This window comes from Phacochoerus africanus, chromosome 1, assembly GCF_016906955.1.
Source record: "Phacochoerus africanus isolate WHEZ1 chromosome 1, ROS_Pafr_v1, whole genome shotgun sequence".
In the NCBI taxonomy this organism is placed as follows: Eukaryota; Metazoa; Chordata; class Mammalia; order Artiodactyla; family Suidae; genus Phacochoerus; species Phacochoerus africanus.
The window spans coordinates 269,268,735-269,290,755 of NC_062544.1; positions in this window are offsets into that span (position 1 = coordinate 269,268,735).

Below are 22,021 nucleotides of genomic sequence, written 5' to 3' on the forward strand. Positions count from 1 at the left end.
GTCAACATATGCTGGTTGGAGGTGGCATTCTCAAAGTGTTTTTCTCTGTGCTTGTGGCTGCAGTTACAGTAATCGGAGCCTTGAGTATTCTCACAAAGGACCCTGTTATGGCAGAAGTCTCCAGCACATTCATCGGTTTCACTCTAACGCTTTTCTTCTCTAATACCTGAATCACACTGATAAACAGTACCATCCGAACTGTTAAAACACATTCCACTATTTTTACAGGGTTCATCTTTGCAGCCTGGAGTAAGCTGGCACCTCCGACTAGGACATAATTGTCTACATTGGCAAACAAAGTGCACTGTCCACAATGCATGTACCACCATAAAGACATGGAATGGAGGAACACAGATTGATGCTCACCTCACAATATGCCCTTACATTTAAGGCATTGCATTTGTAGTAATAACCTTCAGTAGGTGATGAGCTGCAAATGCCTCCATCCTAGCAAGGGTTATTTGAGAAGTCTTCTATAGCTGTTCATAACCACCCAAGGGATTTATCAGCTGATTATTCAATGTGTGCATAGCTTCTTGACTTGCTATTTAAAGGGATCTCCTGCCCATTCAATTAAGCGGAATCCATACAACCTCTGAAACACTTACTTGCCTTTCTAATGGATATGACCACCAAAAAACCACATGGTTGATTATCCAGGTTTAGGGTTTTCAGAGCCCTTGGAACTGTGTCTGATACAGCGTGGACTTGGTCCAGAACTAATCTAGTATCATTTCCATTCATTTCAAGAGTCTTTGCCTATCACAGCCTATTGTGTTCATGCTTTAAACGAACACAATTTCAGGACCACTTCCACAGTCAAATTTGAGTTGTAGTCTTTCATTATGAATCTCCTGATGCTATAGTCAGTTCCGCGAGCATACATTACAAGTGCATGAGTAGAATATGTTCTAAGCCTCAGGGTCATATTTATCTCTAATTTGTTTTTATTTTCAAGGTTACCATCTTTTTGGGCCATGTCCATGCATGCAGATCCAACCTGTGCCACAGCTACAATCTGAGCCACAGCAGTGACAAGGCTGGGTCTTCAACCCTCTGCACCAAGGGAACTCCCAAGATTACCATTTTAATAGGTAGACTAAGTAATGCATATCGTCCTCCCTAAGATGGGCAGAGCTTGTCCTATTAATGGAAGGACAGAGTAGAACAAAAGGCTGATCCTTCTGCAGAGGAGCAAACTCCTGCTTGACTGCTTGACTGTCTTCGAGCAGAGACATTGGCTTTTTCTTGCCTTCAAACTCAAAATGAAGCAAAGACTCTCTCTGGGTCTCAAACCTGCCAGCTTTTGGAATGGGACTATGTCTTTATCTTTCCTGGTTCTCAGGCTTTAGGACCCAGACTGGAACTAAACCATCAGCTCTCCTGGCTCTCCAGCTTGCCTACTCACTGAAGATCTCAGGTCTGGCTAGCATCCATAACTGCATGAGCCAACTCTTTATAATAAATCTCTTTACATGGATACATCCATCAGTTCTGTTTCTCTGCAGAACCCTCATACAAATATATTTTTACCTATTTATCTCATTGATTGTCTCCCCCCAGAAGACAGCATGAGGTCAGAGATTTTTCTTAGTCTCTGGTCACTTAGTTTTACAGCCTAAAATATGTCTGGCACAGTTTAGGCATTCAAAAAAAGAAAATCTAGGAATTTCCATTTTGGCTCAGTGGTTAATGAACCCGACTAGTATCCATGAGGACACAGGTTTGATCCCTGGCCTCACTCAGTGAGTTAAGGATCCAGCCATGAGCTGTGGTGTAGGTCACAGACACTGCTCAGATCCCGCATTGCTGTGGCTGTTCTGTAGGTCAGCAGGTATAGCTCCAATTCCACCCCTAGCCTGGGAACCTCCATATGCCATTTTAGGTGTGGCCCTAAAAAGATTTAAAAAAAATCTATTATTGAGTTAATTCATGGATGTATAAAGATCTGAAAGTACTCAGAAAAGCACTGTAATTCCCTTTCAGTTTAAATGACATAATATACAGAATATTTCTTGTGATCTTCGGTGGATTCTGATTCACCTAAAATATTAATGGTCTGTGGTACAAGAGTCATGTAGGAAAAGACTTTTAAATACCCTAAAATTTCAAAGAAAGATGGGAAGCTTTTAAATCAGACAGTATGAAGGAGTTAAATACCCAACAAAAAGAGGAAGAGACAGATAAGAATATGTATCTCTTGAGAAGAAAATAAGTCAAAAACAGAATGATATGAAGTTTTAGATTGTGCCTTCAGGATCAAATATTTTTAAAAGAGAAGTTAATTAGAAACTCCTCTAAATGTGAGTTGTGCATAATTATGTTTTTAGACTGCTTTTTCTGAGAGCTTTCTGATTTATAGTCAGTAAGGCTTTTTTGAAAAGAGGAAAGGCCATTGAATTATATCATTTAAAAATGTGAACATTCTGGCTTCCAGTTGAAGATGATTGACCAAGCATCCACACTTCCTTTTCTCCTCACCACAGAGCCCTCTAAAATAAAACAAAATAAAAATATGAATAAATAGAGTGATGCAGGAAATCCAGGAAGGCTTGGATAGATAGAGTGAGAACTTCTTGAAAATATAAAAGAGATAAAAATGGAGGCTGAATGTCTTTCAAAACGATGTATAAATAAATGAAGATTTCACTCAAAAAGTGAGTTTTTCCCCCAAAGAAATCTTGACAAAAAAACCTAACAGCCTAGGCAGCCAAACCTGAGCCATCTTTTAAGCTATGAGTTGGTAGGTGGGGAGATTAAAGCTCCATAAGGCTCTAAGTTCAAGGCTCCGTTGAGTACACATAATATCTGCCAAGGCGCTGTTGCAGCACAGTAAACACACAGCTGAGAGAACAGGAGGATGACTCTCAGTCAATAAGGGATTCGATAAACATCTGGAAGCCACAAAGCATGCGAAGGAATAAGCTCTTGATGATGTGGAACAGAGGAAGGTGTCGCCTAAAACATACACAGAGGCTGACCGGTGGGAGGTGTCTTGTCTTGTTGGTAAGACTCAGAAACACTATAACTGGTGTGTCAACTGCTGGAAGGGAGGGGCAGGCCCTAAAAATGAGAGGATCAGAGAAATGATCAATCATCTCCTGACAGCCAGGTATTTTTCCCTAAGGAATGAAAAAAAAAAATGGGGAATTCTCTTTAAACATGGGGTGAAGTCTCAGAGCAGAACAGAAGTGGCTGAGTCTCAGCACCCCAGAGACCATGCCCCCACCCCCAGTTTCCCTAGAAGAAAACTTGCCAGCAAACAGGCCCCACCCCTGCTCATAGACCTCACAGTCAGCTTTTCTATTTTCTCATCTTGAAATATGAATAGAAAACCAAGGATCACCAGACATGTGTGGAAAAGAAATAATATACTAACTATAAGATAACTTCAAGGAAACAGATAAAGCCCCCAAAAGCAGAAAATAACTAAGAAAAATGTTAATGAGTACCCTCAAAAAAATTAAAATATGATAAAAATCTAGGTTTTGTGTAACTTAAAGCTTAAGCAATACTTTTTAATTTTTTTAATTTGTTTTAAATGTAGTTAGATTATAATTAACATACAATGTTATATTTGTTTCAGGTGTATAGCAAAATGAATTAGTCTTACATATAAAAGTATTCATTCTTTTTTCCATATAGGTTATTACAAACTATTGAGTTCTATTTTCCTGTGCTATACAGTAGGTTCTTGTTAATCATTTACTTTATATAGTAGTGTGTATATACTGGGGATCTTTTTTAAAATACTAATTTAGACATATAAGATGGTGCAAAAATGAATATTTATATATGAAAAATACATCGCAGTTTAAATTATATAATCTTAGAGATTCCAATCCCTGTCTTTTAAGATTTAGCCAGAACAGCTTTCAGAGAACTGCTTCCTGATTGTAAACCTAGCTTTACCTGCCCACTTAGAACAGTCTACAGCAACTTTTGGAACACAAATGTGGGGTCATTAGCTTTCTGGTAAATCTATTCTGCGGGGGAAAAGGAGGTGGAGGAGAGGGAAGATTAGACAGCAAGAAAAAGGTATTTTTAAATGTTATTGCCAAAAAATTCAATAAAAGTTTGGACAGATATAGTTGAGGAAACCTCTCCAAAAATAAGACAAGGAACTCCTCTTCAAAAAAAGAGAAAAAGACCCGACACAAAGAGCAATTATCCAAGTGGCCCATCATCAGACCAATGCAGGTTCCAGGAAAAAAAGCTCGGAAGCAACAAAACAGAGATGAGTATAAAGTGAAAGAGGAGAATTTCCCTGGGTTGAAGATGGAAGTCAGGTTTTCAGTCTAAAATATCCCTCCGTATGCCCAAGAGTTGAGAAGGCCCACACCTGTACATATTATTGTGAAAATTTAGGATGGAAGGATTAAAGAGAATATTCTAAATGGTCTCAGGGAAAAATTAAAATAGAAAAGGAAGCGATATACAAAGAAACAAGATTTAGTCCAGCATCAGACTTCATTCACAACACTAGATGCAAGAATACAAGAAAATGTGGCTTCAAATTCTAAAGAAGGGATTGGCAAACTACATTGTGTGGGCCAGATCCAGCCGGCTGCCTCTTTCGCAAAAGAAGTTTTAATGAAACACAACCAGGCTCATTCATTCACCTTTTGTCTATAGCTACTTTTATGCTACAAAGGCAGAGCTGAGTAGTTGCAACAGAAACCATATGGCCCATGAAACCTAAAGTACTTACTGTCCAGCCCTTTACAGAAGTTCACTGCCCACGGTTCCATAGGAAAGTGATTCTCAACCTAGATTTCTACAACCTTCCACAGCATCATGCAAGCTTGAGGTGAGGTGTATTCACAGACATGTAAGAACTAATAATTTAATCTATTATTTCTTCTTAGTTATTATAGATTGGAAAACATAAGTGGAGTTATAACATGGGAAAGGAAAGGACACGTGACCTAAGAAACAAGCGCAGCAAGTCAGGGTGCCACATCCATACTGGGTTGGGATGACAGAGGAGAGGTCTCTAGGAATCAGAACTTTACAGAATTGACCTGATGAAGAGATTTAGGCAGGGAGGAAATGAGGCTATGGTGAAGGCAATACTCTTCAAGGAGAAAATTCTGTTTCCTCTACTAACGTAAGTGCTGACTATTGAGTTTCAAATTGTATCACAAACCTATAAGCAAACACGGAAGATGTAAAACAAAGTTAAATGTCATCAATCGCTATGGTGTAAAAGGAAAAATACAGATTGAAGAGGTCGAAAGATTAAGAGGAGAAGAGACTAAAAGGAAGCTTCTATTCTCTTTGTTATTTCTCTATCTTACCAAGTGAGGCAGGACTCTGAGGTATCAAGTAATAAAGGGACAGTGCTAACCAAAATAGCATCAAATGTGATGATGGAATCATATTAGGAAGAGAAGAAAGAGGGAGTGCGTGGTGTTAAGGGAGCTAAAATGTCTCAATCTGATCTAAGAAGGACAGTGATAAAAATGTGTCATTTAGTAATAGGGTTGAAATCACCTGGAAAAACAAGTGAATGTCTTTAAAATGTATCTTTGGGAAGCAGAAGTAGGAGTGGGAAGGATGGGGCATAATTGATAGTTTTTTAAGCATATGTATCTCTGCATTTGATTTTTTAATGATGTGCTTGGTAAATATTTGTTTTAAAGTTGTTATTAATTTCTGGATAGTAAAATGAAGAAATGAAATAAAATGAAATGAAATGAAACAACCTGTATTGTATGCAGAATAGATTCACCACATATTTCTTGATTCTGTTTTATCTTTCTTAAGGTTGTGGAGGTCTTTGAGATTTTTGGTCATTTGTCTTGTTTGTTTGTTTGTTTGTTTGTTTGGCTACCCTGAGGCACCAGGGATCAGATTTGAACCACGGCTGGATCCTTTTAACCCACTGTGCCAAGCTTGGGGTCGAACCTGCATCCTGGCGCTACAGAAATGTGAAGATCCCATTGCCCCACAGAGGGAACTTCAGTTGTGGAGTTTTTTAAATAACATGGGGTTTTTTAAGTAATTTACCCAGACTTAAACTGCGGAATCACTGATGTCTCTGCTCAGGTTTTTAATTAATTTTTTTTTTTTGACTATCTAAAAGTATCCTTTTTATGACCATAGCTTAGAGGTGAGCCAATGATTTGGGCAGAGATTGAGCTCAAATTCCTCATTCCCATAGGACTTCTACCTCTGTCAACTGATTTTTGTATTGCTTGCAAAATGCATTCAAAATTACAGCCTGCTTTCAAGTCTTCCCTGGCTTTCACATTTCACCAGGCCCTCTCAGGTCTCCTCCATGCATATATCGTTTCGTAGTCAGCCAAGACTATGTGGAGAGTTTATCTCAGCCTTCCTATGGATATCTCATGTCCGTGGTCTTCCCGTTAAATGGCTGGCTGGTCTGCCATTCACCCCAACTAGGACTACATAGTCAGACTTCCAAAGCTATAGATTTTCCCCATTTATTCCCAATCATGTCCACCCCTTTTAAACAACAAAACAAATTAGTTCATCCCCCACCCAAATTGAGTTCATATCCTTTTTCAGCAAAACTGTTTGGTTTAGCATCATCCCTATGCTAATAAAATGTTCATTCTTGCCAACCAAGTTTGAGTGGGGGCTGGGGGAAGGATCCATGCAGTCCCGGTCCAAAAGCCAGACTCCTACTGTTCTTACCTGAAATCCTAGCATTTTCCTCAAGAATAAATGCTTCTCAATTTGTCATCTGACTTTGGGTGATTCCCACTGCCCAACTTCTTCGCAGCTTCATAACCAGAAATGCCTTCCATCAGAGATTTGAGAAATTTTCGAATGCTAAAAACATAAGAACATACTGTTGTAAACACACATACACACATATATCCTAAACCTAAGTCCCCAGAAATGTTAAAAAGTCTTGTATAAAGTGCTTGAATAGGAATTTCTTTGTGGCACAGCATGTTAAGGATCCCACATTGTCACTGCAGTGGCTCTGATCACTGCTGCAGTGTGGTTTGGATCCCTGGCCCAGGAACTTCCACATGCCACAGGTACAGCAAACAAACAAACAAACAAAAAAAAAAAACAACAACAATAAAAACCCACTAAGCAAAGAAGAAATCTAAACTATGATTATGGACTAATTAGAAATTAGTACAATTAAGACAACACATATAAAGACTAATGAAGTTACGCCAGAGTGGTACCCAAAGCTTTACATTTGCAAGAAAGAAAGAAGAAAGGAATGAAGGGAGGAAGGAAGGTTGATTAAAATTAAATTTAGGACATTAGAAAAAGAAGAAAATAAACCAAAATAAAAAAGAAGAGGTATTCCTGCTGTGGCTCAGTGGGTTCAAAACCTGACATAGTATCCATGAGGATTTGGGTTCAATTCCTGGCCTCACTCAGTGAGTTAAGGATCCAGTATTGCCCCAATCTCTGGCATAGGTCACAGACATAGCTTTGACCAGGCATTGCTGGGGCTGTGGCGTAGGCCAGCAGCTGCAGCTCTGATTCAACCCCTAGCCCAAGTACTTCTATATGCCACAGGTGTTGCCACAAAAAGAAAATAAAACCAAAAAAAAAAAAAAAAGAAGGAAGAGAAGCATAAAGTTAAAAGAAGAAAATAATGAAATACAGAAAAGAAAATGAATCTTGGAAAATAAATACAGTAACTGGTTCTTTGGAAAAGACCAATGAAATACACAAATTTCAAGCATGTCTAATGAAGGAAAAAATAACACTAGAATTAAGCTCCATGAGAGCTTTATTTGCCACTGCATTCTCAGCACCAGGAAAATTGCATGGTTCATGTGTTACTCTATAGATATTTGTTATATCGAAAAATAAATGAAGAAACATTGAATTGCTTAAAGAGTAGAGAAACAAATACAGAAGAGAATTTTAAAGCATTATATAACAATATTCTCAATCTTATACTTCTCAAAGACATAGAAGCAAACTTAATGGAAATATGTTTGTATTAATCAGTTTTTGCAATGATAGTGTTGTATAACAAATAACTCAACACCTTAAAATAATAACCACTTATTTTTCACTTATAGGTCTGCAAGTTGACTGCATCTCTGCTGGACTATGTTGGGTTCCATACTCTGGAGTTCAAGCTCTAAGCTCAGGTTCCAGGCTAAAGGCTAGGTTCAGTTCTCTTCCATATATCTCCATCTTCATTTTGGACACAAGACTACTCTTGTAATGATCACAGACATACAAGAGGCCAAGGCAAATTATGCAAGCACGCTTAAGACTTTTACATGCATCGATCCATTAACGTTCCATTGTCCAAAGGAAGACAATGTGGCAGTTCATGCTGTAACAGAATACCATAGATTAGGTAGCTATATATGTTTCTCACAGTCTTGGAGGCAAGATCAAGGTGCCAACATGGCCAGATTCTCTTGTAGTTAGCTGCTTCCTTGTTGAGTTCTCACATTGCAGAGAGATCATCTCTTGTTTCTCTCTCTCTCTTTTTTTCTTTTTAAGGCCACACCTGCTGCATATGGAAGTTCCCAGACTAGGGATTGAATTGGAGCTACAGCTGCCAGCCTACACCGTAGCCACAGAAATGCTGCTAGATCCGAGTTGCATCTGCAACCTACACTGCATCTTGTGGCAATGCCAGATCATTAACTCACCGAGCAAGGCCAGGGATCTAACCCGCATCTTCATGGACACTAGTCAGGTTCTTAATCCACTGAGCCACAATTAGAACTCCTTGTTTCTCTTTTATAACAGCACTAATCCCATTCATGAGGTCTCTGCCTTCATGTCCTAATTACATCCCAAAGGCCCCACCTCCAAATACCATCACATTGGGGATTGGAACTTCAACATATGAATCTTGGGGAGCACAACACCTGGTCCACGGCAGGCAGGAACATATGCCACACCTTCTCCAGTGTACTGCATGGTATATGCCAGAGGAAGTAGTAATGGATTAAGAACAGTAACCCTACCTACAACAAAGCCCAACTTACCATAATAGCTGAAATGAAAAATAAGACTACAAAGAAGTAACATTTCTTCAACCCAAACAATTGAGAAAAATCCTAAACATATTTTCGTGGTGAGGCTATGGGGAAAGAGGCATTCTAATGTGTTAATAGAATACAAAATGGTACAATCCCTCTGAAAGGGAATTGGGCAAGCTCTAGAAAAGTTTATGTATGTGTTTATCTTTGACCCAGAAATTCCACATCTAACAATCTACAAAAAGATACATCAGTGTGATTATCAGTTTTATGTGTCAGCTTGGCTAGATTATAGTCCTTAGTTACTCATTCAAACACTAATCTAGGCATTGGTGTGAAGGTATTCTGTAGATGTGAATAAAGTCCATAATCAGTTTCCTTTAAGTAAGAAAGATTATACTAAGTGGTTTGAATGGGCCTGATTCTTTTAGCTTGAAAGTTTGAAGAGCAGAGGTTTCCCTAAAGAAGAAATCCCACCTGTGGACTGCGGCTTCACCTTAAACCAAGATTTCTAGTCTGTCTGACAGCCTGCCCTGCAGATTTCAACCTAGCCAGTCTCAACAATCACTCAAGCCTATTTCTTACAATACATATCCAACTAGTTCTGTTTCTCTGGGAGAAACTTGACTAATGAAATTGGTAAAAATACCAAAAGACATAACACAAGAGTATTCATTATAGTACTATTTATAATTACCAAAAATTGAAAACCATTCAAATGTCCATCCGCATGGAGCCTGCCATGGAGGACTATTGCTATGCCCTGTGCATGTGTTGAAACCTTCATCCCCAGTGCAATGGTATTTGGAGGTGGGACCTTTAGGAGGAAGTTAGGGCATAAGAGTGGAACTTCATCATGAGAAGAGCACCCTTGTAAGAAGAGTCAGGAGACTGGTTGCTTCCTTCCTCCATCATGTGAGCACACAATGAGAAAGCAGGAACTACAAACAGAAAGCAGACTCCTGTCAGACCCCAGATCTGACGGACCTTTATCTTTGACTTCCAGCCTCCAGAACAGTAAGAAATAAACTTCTGTTGACCTAGACTGTGATACTTTTTATATCAGGTCAAACTGGATAAGACAACTATAAATCTAAAATGAGAAAAAAAGGAGCTCCAGAATTTCTGTCGTGGCACAGCAGAAACGAATCAGCTAGGAACCATGAGGTTGTGGGTTCAATCCCTGGCCTCGCTCAGTGGGTTAAGGATCCAGCGTTGCCGTGAGCTGTAGTGTAGGTTGCAGACACAGCTCAGATCCTGTGTTGCTGTGGATGTGGTGTAGGCTGGCAGCTGCAGCCATATATGCCGTGGGTGCGGCCCTAAAAAGCAAAAAAAAAAAAGAAAGAATGGAGTTTCTGTTGTGGCTCAGCAGTAATAACCTGACTAATGTCCATGGGGTTGCGGGTTTGATCTCTGGCCTCACTCAGTGGGTTAAGGATCCGATGTTACCATGAGCTGAGGTATAGGTCATGGATACGGCTCAGATCTGGCATTGCTGTGGCTGTGGTGTAGGCCAGCAGCTGCAGCTGGCATTCGACCCCTAGCCTGGGAACCTCCATGTGCCATTGGTCTACCCCTAGAAAGCAATAAATAAATAAAATGAAGAGTAAAGACCATCTCTATCTTCTGCTATGGTGTGATATCCAGACTATATTATAAATCAAGAAACGCGAGATAGAGGAAAGTATAGACAGCACACTGACATTTTATGTAAGAGAGGAGGATGAGCTATATGCTCAAAAAATTGAAGGACAAATTCAATTTATATAAGAAATTTCAAATTATAAAAATATATTTTAAGGAAACTAAAAGAAGAAACAGTGAGGAGACGGAGGAACAGATAGACTTCTTTAAGTATGTTTTGTGAATTTGAGTTGGAGACTGTGTAAATGATTTATAAAAAAACACAAAACAAAAACAACTCAAAATTTAAAAAAAAAAACTACCTAAACATTGAAAGCAAATTAAACAAGGGAACTTGATTGTGAATCAAGTTATTCAGAAAGAGGGAGAAATTACTTCAAGCAACTTGAAAACAACGTTTTTGGACTACACATTTGCATGTCCCCTGTGGCTTATACTCTAAGGACGAAGAGAAGTGAAAAAAAAATTAAGCTATTTTCATTAGTAATATTACCAGCAGTAGCACTGGTTTCATACCCTCTGATGTGTATGCAGTAGGATAAAGTAAACAAGTGGTAATGTTGATGCTGTTGGGAGCCAGGATACTGGGCTGGAGAAGAAAGAGATACTGATGTGACATCAAAGTAAAGTGATACCTTGTAGCTTTAAATTTGAATTAAAATTATTAGTGAGAGGTAGGAGTTAATGATAAGGGTTGACTCGTCCAAGAATGGCCACCTGCAGGGAGAAGAAGTTGGCCTCTGCCAAGTGAATGTGATGACTGGCTACAACCCAGCCACTCAAGGCAATCAATCCAGGGCCACCATGATGTTTAGACCTAGCAAATCCGTCTGTATTAATTCCTTATGCTGCTATAACAAGCCTCTACAAACTCAGTGTTTTAAAATAACATGGATTTATTATGCTACGGTATTGAAAATCAGAATTCTGGAGTTCCTGTCGTGGCACAGCGGAAATGAATCCGACTAGGAACCGTGAGGTTCAAATCCTGGCCTTGCTCAGTGGGTTGGGGTTCCAGCGTTGCCGCGAGCTGTGGTGTTGGTCGCAGATGCAGCTCGGATCTGGCGTTGCTGTGGCTGTAGCGTAGGCTGGCAGCAGCAGCTCCGATTAGACCCCTAACCTGGGAATCTTCATATGCCACAGGGTGTGGCCCTAAAAAGACAAAGAAAAAAAAAAAAAAAGAAAGAAAATCAGAATTCCAAAATGGGTCAGCAGAGCTGTGTTCCTTTAGAAGACTCTAGTGGAGAAGATGTTGCCCTGCCTTTTTCAGTTCCTAGAAGCTGCCTACATTCCTTTGCTCATGGCCTTCTTCCATATTCAAAGCCAGTGATGGCCAGCCCAGTCTTCCTCACATCAAATTACACATCAATATTAACCTTTTTTGCCTCCTCTTTTACGTTTAAATGACCCTTGTGATCAAATTGGGCCCAACTGAAGAATTTAGTATAATCTAACGTTACGGTCAGCTGATTGGCAAATTTAATTCCATCCACAACTTTAATTCTCACTTGCCATGTAAACATAACATATTCATAGATGCCAGGATTAGGAGGAGGACATCTCTGAGACAGTCATTATTCTGCTTACTAAACCACCCCACCCAAGACATGCCACGAAAGAGGTTATGCCTCCCCAACTATGAATGCTCATGTGGTGAATTCTGCCACTAGCTTGTTATATTGTGTGGCTATAACCATAAGGCTGGGACCCTGACCCCTTAATGACCTTGGGAGAAAGGTAAGTGTGTCCCTCATCACGATGCTTACAGATACACAGCCCAGGAGTCAATATCACTCTCCCCAAATCCAACATCTTGTCTGTCAGGTTGCTGCGACCTGCCTTAGAGTGTGAATGGCAACAAGGAAACTTCACATCTGCTGCTGCCCGTGTGCTCATGAATTTTCCCCAGTGAACACTAATCCAGCGGCTTTGGTGACGAAACTATTTGCTCCATGGAAATTGAATACAGCCCAGTGCTTAAAGCAATCAATCATGGTCAACAAAAAGGTTTGGAGTCTGTCACACTAGATAATTTCTATAACAGCAAATGAAGGTACTCAACATTCCAGCAAATTGAAGCAAAAGTTTTGTTACAGAAGCTAGTAATGCAGTAATGGAGAAGAGAAAAGAACATTAACAGAAAAACCTACACTGCATCCAGATCCAGTATTCACACAACCTAGAGAGACAGGAACAATAAAATTGAATGGGTGATCAGCTGCAGCAAGAATGGGGCATTTGCAGCTTCTCTCACTGGGATGAGACAAAAATGACCTTACTACCCTCAAGGTACTGAGCTGCTTTAAATCCCCAGAAGCCTCATAATTAGTTACACAGGCAGCTATTTCTAGAGTTAGTTTTCCTGTTGCATAACAGATTTTTTTCAATTTAAAACTGTGCAGCATGAACAAACATTAACTCAAAATGGGTCATAGACCTAAATGTAAAATGCAAAACTATAAAGCTCCTAGAAGAAAACAGAGAAGACCAGGAAGATCTTGAGTGTGGTGATGACTCTTTATATATGTCACCAAAGGTGTGATCCATGAAAGAAATCACTGATAAGCTGGACTTCATTAAAATGAAAAATCCTTCTCTGTGAAAGGCAACGTCAAGAGAATGAGAAGACAGGACACAGGCTGGGAGAAAATATTTGCAAAAGACATATCTGCTGAAAGAGTATCATTCAAAATATACAAAGAACTATTAAAATTCAACAGTAAGAAAATAAAAAATCTAATTAAAAATGGGTCAAACACTTTAACAAACACCTCACCAAAGATATACAGATGGGAATTCAGCAAAGATGCTCTATGTCATAGGTCAGGAAAGTGCAAATTAAAGCAAAGAGATACCACTCTACACAAAATGTCCAAAATCCAGAACACCTACAGCATCCAAAGCTAGAGAGGACACATAGAAACAGGAATTTTCATCCAATCCTGGTGGTACAGCTACTTTGGAAGACAGTTTGGAAGTTTCTTATGAAACTAAACATGCTTTTTTTTTACCATATTACCCAGAAATCATACTTCTTGGTATTTACCTAAATATCTAAAAACCTAATTACCTAAAATGACCCTAAAACTGAAAATTTATAGCCACACAAAAACTGTACATACATTGTTTATAGCAGATTCATTCATAATTGCTAAAATGTGGAAGCAATAAAGACATCCTTTAGTAGGTGAATGGATAAACTGTAATACATATTGACAATGGAGTATTATTCAGTACTTAAAAGATATGAGCTATCAAGCCATGAAAAGATGTGAAAGAATCTTAAATACATATTCTTAAATGAAAGTAGCCAATTTGAAAGGCTGTTTACTAAATGACATTCTGGAAAAACTGAAACTATGGGGACAGTCAAAGGTTAAGTAGTTGCTACAGGTTGGCATGTGGGCAGGAATTAATGGGCAGAATACAGGATTTTTTTTTTCCTTGTACGTCTTCTTTTTTTTTTTTTCCACTGTACAGCAAGGGGATCAAGTTATCCTTACATGTATACATTACAATTACATTTTTTTCCCCACCCTTTGTTCTGTTGCAACATGAGAGAATACAGGATTTTTAGGGAAATGAAAAACTATGAATGATACCATAATGGCAGGTATATGTCACTATATTTTTTCCAAACCCATAGAATGTATGACACCAAGAGTGAACTCTAAAGTAAATTATGATTTGGGGTGACTATGATGTGTCAACATAGGTTCATCAATTGTAACAAACCTACCACTCTGGTAGGGAATACTGATGATGGGGGAGGCTATATAAATGTAAGGTAGGAGGGTATAGGTGAAATCTCTGTACTTTCTTAAATTTGCTATGATTCTAAAACTACTCTTAAAAATAAAGTCATGGGACTTTTAAGTTTAATTAGGTCCCATTCATTTATTTTTGTTTTTATTTTCATTATTTTAGGAGGTAGATCTGAGAAGATATTGGTGCAGTTTATATCAGAGGGTGTCCTGCCTATGTTTTCTTCCAAGAGTTTTATATTATTTGGTCTTATATTTAGGTCTTTAATCCATTTTGAGTTTATTTTTTTGTGTATGGTGTTAGAGGATATTCTCATTTCATTCTTTACATGTAGCTGTCCAGTTTTCCCAGCATCACTTATTGAAATGACTGTCTTTTCTCTATTGTATAATCTTGCCTCCTTTGTCATAGATTAGTTGACCACAGTCATGTGGGCTTTCTATTCTGTTCCATTGATCTATATTTCTGTTTTTGTGCCAGCACAATACTGTTTTGATGACTATAACTTTGTAGTATAATCTGAAGTCATAGAGCCTGATTCCTCCAGCTTCATTTTTCTTTCTTGGGATTGCTTTGTCTATTTGGGGTCTTTTGTGTTTCCATACAAGTTTAAAAATTTTTTATCTAGTTCTGTGAAAAATGCCATTAGTAATTTGATAGGGATTGCCTTGGGTAGTAAGTCATTTTGACAATATTGATTCTTCCAATCCAAAACCATGGTATAGCTTTCCATTTGTTTGTGTCATCTTTGATTTCTTTCATTAGTGTCTTAAAGTTTTCAGAGTAGAGGTCTTTTGTCTCTTTAAGTTTATTCCTTGGTATTTTATTCTTTTTGATGCAATGGTAAATGGGATTGTTTCAGTAATTTTGCTTTCTGATCATTCATTGTTACTATATAGAAATTCAGTTGATTTCTGTGTATTAATTTTGTATCCTGCAACTTAAAAGATTTGCACAGCAAAGGAAACCACAAACAGAATGAAAAGACAACCCACAGAACAAGAGAAAATATTTGCAAATGAAGCAACTGACAAGGGATTAATCTCCAAAATATACAAACAACTCATGCAGCTCAATATCAAAAAAAAAAAACAACCCAATCAAAAAAATGGTCAGAAGATCTAAATAGACATTTCTCCAAAGTAGATGTACAGATGGCAAAAAAACAAAAAACAAAACAAAAAAAAACACATGAAAATATGCACAAAATTGGGAGTTCCCATTGTAGCTCAGCAGAAACAAGCCTGACTGGTATCCATGAGGACATGGGTTCGATCCCTGGCATCACTTTGGGTTAAGGATCCGGGGTTGCCTCAAACTGTGGTGTAGGTTGCAGATGAAGCTCAGAGCCTTCATTGCAATGTATTCCTATCCATCCTGAAGAAAAAAAAAAGAAAGGTATATATCACTGAAGTATTTTTATATGTACACTTTCTAGATAACCTTTAAATTCATTGACTTTAATGAATGACTTGATTTATAAACTGTAGTCTAGCCCTTATAATATTGTTAAGAAATTTTTAAAATATGGAACAGGAATCCTGTTGTGGCTCAGCAGGTTAAGAACCCAACACAATGCCCCTGGCCTTGCTCAGTGGGTTAAGGATCAGACATTGCCCCAAGCTGTAATGTAGGTAGCAAATGTGGCTCATATCTGGTGTTACCATGGCTATAATATAGGCCTCAGCTGCAGCTCCAACTAACCCCTAGCCAAGGAAATTCCATATGCCACAGGTGCAGCTGTAAAAAGAAAAATATATATATATGGAGCATACCAAATACATTTCAATAGTTCCATCATCTTTCTTTCACTAGGTGAGGGATAAAGCCTTTAGTTCTCCCTAGAAACTATCTGGAAATCATCAAGAATGAATCAGGTGTCAAAGACACCTGTCAGGTTTTTGGGTTTTTTTTTTTTTTCTTCTGAATTTAGTATCTGATCTTGGGAAGGCAATATCAAAAATTTTTTATAGAAGGAGTTCCCATCATGGCTCAGTGGTAATAAACCTGACTAGTATCCCTGATAATTCAGGTTTGATCCCTGGGCTGGTCTCAGTGGGTTAAGGATCTGGCATTGCTCAGAAGCTATGGTATAGGTTGCAGATGTGGCTTGGATGTGGTGCTGCTATGGCTGTGCTTGTGGCATAGACCAGCAGCTACAGCTCCAATTAGATCCCTAGCCTGGGAATTTTCTTATGCTGTGGGTGTGGCCCTAAAAAAGAAAAAAAAAGAAAAAAAAATTTTTGTCAGATAAGACTGGTCCTACTAACAAAAGATAAATACAGCTATGTTCATTCACCAAAGGGACAATACAGTGCTTTCAAATAAGCAGAGCAAACAAATGACAATCATTGAGAACTTTAGTACTTCCTGAAATAAGGAGTCCTTGTTATTTAATTTAAATCAAGCCAGGAGCATAAGAAGTAGCACAAAAGCAGTAAGTTAACAGGTGCTCAAGAATTGACAGAATTCATAGGTGAGGCAGAAGGAAATGTTTGCTATCTGAGTAGAATGTACAAAAGACAAAGGATAATTATTTCCTCATGTCGAGGGAAAACTAAGATCTTTTTTTTTTTTTTTTGCTTTTTAGGGCTGAATGTGCAGCATATGGAGGTTCCCAGGCTGGGGGGGGTGGTGAACTGGAGGTGCAGCTGCCAGCCTGTACCACAGCCACAATAGTGCCCGATCTGAGCCATGTCTGCAACCTACACCACAACTCATGGCAACATCGGATCCTTAACCCACCGAGTGAGGAGGCCAGGGATCAAACCCGGACCTTCACAGATTCTAGTTGGATTGGTTACCACTGAGCCACAATGAGAACTCCTAAGATCATTTTATAGTATTCTTCCTTTTTTTTTTTCTATTTTACTTAAGCTGCCTTTGTTTATTATCAATATAGCATTTTGATTGTGTGTATATATCATACACAATGGCTACATATAATATATACAATACATTATATGATATATATACAGAGAGGGAGAGGTACAATGTTAAAACAACTCTCAAAGTAATAAATTTTTGCTTTACATCATGTAACATCGTGGTTCAGTAGGTTAAGAATCTGACATAGTATCTGTGAGGATCCAGGTTCGATCCCTGGCCTCTCTCAGTGGGCTAAGGATCTCGTGTTGTCACAACCTGCAGCATAGGTCACAGATGTGGCTCAGATCAGGTGTTGCCTGGCTGTGGCATCTAGGCTGGCAGGTGCGGCTCTAATTCAACCCCTAGCCCAGGAATTTCCATACACCACAGGTGTGGCCATAAAAAGAAAAATAAAATTATGTAACCACGATGACAACATCCTCCATAGGGATGAGAGTGGAAAGGGTGGATCTCTGTGGGGCACCTCCATCGACAGAGGGCTCCTTGAGTCACCAGAGGTACCTGGTGGGAGCAGAGGTCCTGCTCCCACAAACTGTCATCACAAGTGTGCGTCAACCACAGTGCAGTGTGACATCTCAGAGACAGTGGCTTGCAGGAGGTAGTACCTCTCCCAACAGGCACCTGCTGAGGATTTACCTCAGTGGGGATTTTTTTCTGTGATAATGCCTTTGAGGGAGACTGTAGCAGAGGGTTGGTGAGGAACACCAAAGACCTTTCCAAACAGTCTGTCACCCTCCACAGGCGCACAAACACACAGGGGTCTGCCGTCACCTCCTGGGGAACTCGTGCCTCAAATGGGAGGTGAGAAGGAATGTCGCCACTTGTGATGATTCATTTTGCGTGTCAACTTGGCGAGACCAGGGGACCCAGATATTTGGTCTAAGATTATTCTAGAAGGAATGGGAATTCTGCCAGCAGACTGCCTGAAGACTTGAACTGCCTCACCAACTCTTCACTGGGGGTCTCCCGCCTGCTGGCTTACCCTGCAAACGGGGGACTCGCCAGCCTCTGCCATCACATGAGCCAATTCCTCACTATAAATATATTTCTCATACATATACATACATATATACAAATCTCCTATTGGTTCTTTTTCTCTTGAGAACCCTAGTTAATGCATTGCTTCCATTTGCCTCGAGGAAAGGCATTAGCTCTGTTCTCTCGCCAGTGCCTAAGAGATGAGTCCCCAAGATGCTGAACACTTTAGACACCACACTCTGAAGAAATGGTCACTTCGCAAAAACTCATTTACCCAAAGGGAAAGACAATTTATATCTCTGAGCACGGAGGTGTTCTGTCTGGCTTTGGATATAGTCCTAGTGGGTGAAATGTGCTAATTGTTCGAGTGGAGGAACAGAGCTGGAAAGAGCAGTGACCTGCGCCTTAGGAACTGACACCCTCTCCCCTCTTCCCCCCACCCCCCACCCTCCACCCATGGCAGCACCAGGGGTATTTACTCACTGTGTTTTGAGGTAGAAGAAGATTCTGATCTCTGTCAAGCTATATTCCTCAGCTCTGTCTTATTACTCATCCTCAACCTCCTTTCAGTCACCATTCCTCACAAAGAAAACCAAATTATTTGTAAAACCAACTGTCTGTAATACATTAAAATGTTTACATTACCTTTTGAAAGAAGTCGTGTGGGTTTCTTGCCTGGCTTAATCAGCAGGGGCGGTTCCATTTTACTGGGAACAATAAAGTTTATTCCCCTAGAGATCAGAGTTAACCAAAGCATCCATCCCACAGTTTTGTTTGCTTATCTTCAAAGAAAACCTCCCCCTTACTATATAGAGAACATAAAGTTAGATAGATCGCAGTGGCCATGGTAGTGCAATTTTTTTTTTTTTTTTTTTTTTTTGCTGCACCCAGCGGCATCCGGAAGATCCAGGGTCAGGCATCAAAGCCAAGCCATAGTGGTGACAACTCGGCATATTTAACCCACTGCACCACCAGGGAACTCCCACAAATTCTTAAGAAAGAGTCAGCCTCAGTTAATTCCAAGAATAAAAATAAGGCCAGGGAGCTGAAATATAGCAAGAGCGGGAAATGCATAAGAGATGAGGTCAAAGGGAAATTTAGGGACCTAGCTGCTATAGGACTTTGCAGACCACATAGAAAGTTTGGAGTTTCTTCAGAGTGCAAAGGCAAGCTATTGCAGAGTAAGGATGTGACATCTGAGTTAGGTTTTTAGGTTTTTAAAAGACCACCCTGGCTGTGTATGCATCACAGGAGGAAAAGGTGGGAAACAAGAGAGTTAACTAAGCAAGAGAAGACGGTGAGTTGGACTAGGAGGGTAGCAGTGGAGATGGAGAGAGCTAGGTGCTGTCAAGCTATGGTTTAGAAGAAGAGTTCATCAAATTTGTTTTTCTTTTTATGGCCACACTTGCAGTATATGGAATTTCCTGGACTGGGGTAGAATCAGAGCTGCAGCTGCAGGCCTAGGCCACAGCCATAGCAACAGGACCTATGCTACAGCTTGTGGCAACATCAGATCCTTAACCCACAGCAAGGCAGGGATTGAACCCATATCCTTATGGAGAATATGTTGGGTTCTTAACCTCTGGAGCCACAGAGGGAACTCCTTATTAAATTTTTAATGGATTGAATATGCGGAGTAAGAGAAAGCAAGAAATTAAGGGTCCTCAAGCAATAAAGTGGGTGGTGGCATCAATTTCTAAGATGGACAAGGCCACAGAGGAATAAGTTTGGCCATATAAATCAAAACCTCTAAAATTTTGAATGTAAAAATTAATTTTTGTTATTCTTCAGGTAAGGATATCCACCAGTCAATACAATTTGATTAATACACATGTGCAAAAATACACTATATGCATTAGTATATTCTTAAGGCTTTATTAGCATCGATAGACCTTTAAACGGTTGACTCAAAATCTACCCCTCTTAAAGTTACCTTTGAATGTATATGCTTGTTATCCTTCTGTTGGCCTCCTGTCTCCTAGCAAAGTTAATTTAATTCTGGATATATTGATTAATTACTTTGTGTTTAACACTAAGCACAATTCTAAGTATTATGAGGAATACTAATTTAGTAACAAAATATGAATCTAATTCCCAAAGATGTTAAATTTTCATTGGCAAGACAAAAACAAACACAAGTAATGCTGCTAAATTATGAAATCAAATGATACTATATCAAATATAAAAGTTAATAATAGAAAAAAAATCTTATCATCAATGTCCTAAGAGTTGGGAAAAATGTTAAGACTATGAAGCTTGGAGAAATTAGGGAAGACTTTTTGAAAAAATAAATATATGGAACTCCAACAAAAAGCTGTGTTCAACAAGTTAGAAATCAGCCAGACTCAAGCTCTGTTTGCTAATATCAAAGATACTGGTCAGTTTTACAAAAGGGGGAAGTGCAGCTACACAGTTCCTTGAGGACTGGGTGAATATAGAGTATTGGAAACTAAGGTTGTTATCCAGTAAGAGAAATCACATGAAAGGATTTTGTTGCTTTTTAAGATAAGTGAGCCTGGAATATACCGAGCTGTGTGTTTTTTGTTAAGTATATTAATCCTTTGTCACATTTTGTGTATCACCATACTACTTCTGTAACTCATTTGTCTCCTCCAACGATAACCTTGAAGCTCAGACTAGCTCTGGTTTCTGGAATTTACTGTCACTATTCTTTTTTACTGAAATACAGTTGACTTACAATATTATATTAGTTTCAGGTATATATCATAATTCAATATTTTATAGATTACATTTCATAAGAACTCATTATAAAATATTGACTACATTCCCTGTGCTGTATATCCTTGTAACTTATTTATTTTATACCTAGTAGTTTGTACCTCTTAATCCCCTTCACCTATTTTCCCCTTTCTCACTCTCCTTCCCTCTGGTACCCACTGTATCTGTGAGTCTCTTTCTGTTTTATTTGTTCGTTTCTTTTATTTTTTAGATTCCACATATAAATGAAAACAGACAGAATTTGTCTATTTCTCTGACTTATTTCACTAAGCATAATATCACCCATGCCTTTTCAAGTGGTAAGATTTCATTTATTATGGCTAATATTCCTATATATATATATTTTCATATATATACATATATATATATACACATATATATATATGCATACCACATCTTCTTTACCCATTCATCTATTACTATCACTATTCGTGCTGCTCCCTTAGATCCACTTTTTCACATTTTCTAAGCCAAGCTCTGGGGTCCACTCTCAAATTATACTCAACAGAATCAACATTAGAGTACTGTTCTTAAAACAAGCATGGACCCAAATATAAGACTTGGCACCATAAAATTCCTAGAAGAGAATATTGGCAAAAGATTCTCTGACATAAATCATAGCAATATTTCCTTAGGTCAGTTTCCCAAGGCAATAGAAATAAAAGCAGAAATAAACAAATGGGACCTAATCAAACTTAGAAGGTTTTGCACAGCAAACAAAACCATAAACAAAATAAAATGCCAACCTAAAGACTTGAAGAAAATATTTGTAAATGATGCAACCAAAAAGGGCTTAGTTTCCAAAATATACAAACAGCTCATACAACTCAGTATTAAAAACAATCAATCAAGCAACCCAATCAAAAAATGAACAGAAGACCTAAATAGACATTTCTCCAAAGAAGACATACAGATGGTTAGCAGGCACATGAAAAAAAGGCTCAACATCACTAATTATTAGAGAAATTCAAATCAAAACTATAATGAGGAATCACCTCATACCAGTCAGAATGGCCATCTTAAAAAGTCTACAAATAGTAAATGCCAGAGAG